This window comes from Podarcis filfolensis, assembly GCF_964270895.1.
Source record: "Podarcis filfolensis genome assembly, chromosome: 7".
Lineage (NCBI taxonomy): Eukaryota > Metazoa > Chordata > Lepidosauria > Squamata > Lacertidae > Podarcis > Podarcis filfolensis.
The window spans coordinates 89,000,646-89,003,407 of NC_139603.1; the positions used below are offsets into that span (position 1 = coordinate 89,000,646).

General features: G+C 46.3%; 1 pseudogene across 1 annotated transcript; it reads right to left on the reverse strand.

Moving 5' to 3' along the window:
• Nucleotides 1-228: 228 nt before the first annotated feature.
• Nucleotides 229-698, reverse strand: LOC310767345 (protein transport protein Sec61 subunit beta-like; annotated as a pseudogene). Its single transcript has one exon. The product of its transcript is annotated as a protein transport protein Sec61 subunit beta-like (transcript).
• Between the last annotated feature and the right edge of the window lie 2,064 nt (nucleotides 699-2,762).

Genomic DNA, 2,762 nt, shown 5'->3' on the forward strand with positions numbered 1-2,762 from the left:
CAAAGTGCAAGTAGATAAATAGGTACTGCTCCAGCGGGAAGGTAAATGGCGTTTCCGTGCGCTGCTCTAGTTCACCAGAAGCGACTTAGTCATGCTGGCCACATGAGCCGGAAGCTATAGGCCAGCTCCCTCGGCCAATAAAGCGAGATGAGCGCCACAACCCCAGAGTCGGTCACGACTGGACCTAATGGTCAGGGGTCCCTTTACCTTACAACAGAAAAACCAAATAAGGAAAAAATCAAGAGTTTTATGTAGAGAAACAGCTCAAATGACTTTACTCCAATTAAACTCTGAAAGCTACCATACTTTTGGTCCAAATCGTAGTTTTCAAGTTGGCAGGTGGGATATAGCGAAGTCTATGATGGAGTGCATTTGCCCCAGACGTGCAACATGAATACAGATGCAATAAAGAGGAGACTCATAACGAGAACTGGAACAGGACCAGCTTTGAGGCCAGGGGAATCCTCTGTATAAAATCTCCTCATCCCTCCAGTGCCTGCAGAAATTGTACAGCCTACATACACTCCTTGTTCCACAGCTAGCACTTTTCCTCTGCCTGACCGTGGATCCTGGGGCCCGCGAGGCGACGGCTTTGCTGGGCGAGCGGCCGGAGGCGCCCACGTTGTTGGTGCTGGGATTGGGGCCAGGCATGGCGAAGGTCGGCTCCGTCGGCTTCTCACAAACTCCCTCTGCCAGCAATCGTCTGATATGTTCACCCACAACTTAACAGCCGCCCTCTTGACGATAACTGTATGACGGGTCCAGATATAGCCCACTCTAGAATCTTGCTTAACCAACACAGAAAATCCCCGCGCAGCCTGCTCACTCCCCAACAGCTCTGAAAACTCCTCTGGATGGAACTAATGCGAGCACTTGGCAGAATCTGTGTGGCTAATGGGCTGTGGACGGCATGGGTAGTTAACTGTTCGAAAACTGCCTGGTGGTACCAATTGCATTATTATTATATCAGGAGGGAGATTAAGGCTCCAATTAAAGAGAGACAGGGGAATTCGTGCAGTGGCTGCCCAGGCTGCCCGTATTTCAAGGCAGCCATTTGAGAGCTCGCTGGTGGGGAAAGTGGGGTGGGACGGAGACAGCACCCAGACCCTCGCCAAAAAACCCTTCTGGCCCCAGTGGATGACCCAGCCACCGAGACCTATTTCCTTTAGAGTCTAATTAAGGAGGTAGTGACTCAAAAACAGGCATTTTCTGCCACTGCAGCTGTCCTGTGGGATGCATCGCCCATCAGTCGCCTCAGACATCTTGTAAAGGCGTCACTTTTGGCCCCGGATCTCCCTGACCCTTAAGAAATGGAGCCTGTTATTACTGGATTTCTGTACTGATGGTGCTGTTTTATTGTTTAACATTGTACTGCCAGAGGTTTTCGAATATCTGGCAACTTAGAAAGCCTTTTAAATTGAGATAAATTTCTAAACAATAGGCTAAACTTGTTTTTATTATTGCTTGTTAGCTGCCCTAAGCCTGGCTTTGGCTGGGGAGGGTGGGGTATAAATACAAATTATTATTATTATTATTATTATTATTATTATTATTATTATTAAACAGCCTAAACATTTCTGTGGAAATGGGGGCCCAATGGGGATCCACCTGTCACTGGATGTTTCTCAGAACAGGTCCAGGGATAGTGATGGGGTTACTACTACTAATAATAATAGTAATAATAATAATAATTTCATCATTTATACCCCACCCATTTGGCTGCGTTTCCCCATTCACTCTGGGCAGCTTACAGTAAATCTAAAAACGTAAAACATAAAGCGTTAAAAACCTCCCGATACGGGGCTGCCTTCAGATGTCTCAGTTCCTCATCTTTCTAATCTGCAATTCAAGTCTCTACTTTTCCACATCACTTTTCAGATTATTATGATTTTCAGATTATTATTTTTTATTAGAAGTTCTCAAGGAAACCCATCAGCTTTTGTGTGCATCTGAAGAAGTGTGCATGCACACAAAAGCTTATACCCAGTACAAACTTAGCTGTTCTCTAAGGTGCTACTGGACAATTTTTCAATTTTTTAATGTATTTGTATGCAGTTTGCCTAACACAGTGGTTTCCCCCCTGCCCTTTGCCTCTATGGTGCCCTGTTCTGGGGGTTCCCCTGAACCCCTCCAAGCCAATTTTGGGGAACGTGGAATTCAATCTGTTGTCAGGAAATACACCACCTAGATTCCCAATTGTTTCCAGGTGCCCAAATTTCTACGGAAATCCGCCTTATCCCTCAAGAGCCTTCTGAGTCAAGGCCTTTGCTCAGGGACCCTGTCCAAAATGTAACAAAGCTGTCATCCCCATCAGGGAAGAAATTTGCTGACTGACTGAATCCACAGTAGATTTACGAAATGGATGTCTGTGGCTCTTTTGCTGTAAATCAGGGCGAATGGGACTGTTCTATCGAGAGGGCCAGATGAATCACTCCCACTGATAGACAGGCATGCAGAGCACTGCACTTTTGGTTCATCAATAGATATGATTTTCCTGAAAGATTATCCAAATCTCTGCAGAATTCCTTTTCTGCCCTCTGGGTGTTCTCGAGGACAATATGGATTCGTGATGGGAAGTGGCGGCTCACGTGATTTCTATGTGGCCATTGTTAGACAGAGATGTTTTGTTGTTGTTGTTGTTGTCCCTGACTCTTCGTGACCCCCTGGACCAGAGCACGCCAGGCCCTCCTGTCTTCCACTGCCTCCCGCAGTTTGGTCAAACTCATGCTGGTAGCTTCAAGAACATTGTCCAACCATCTCGT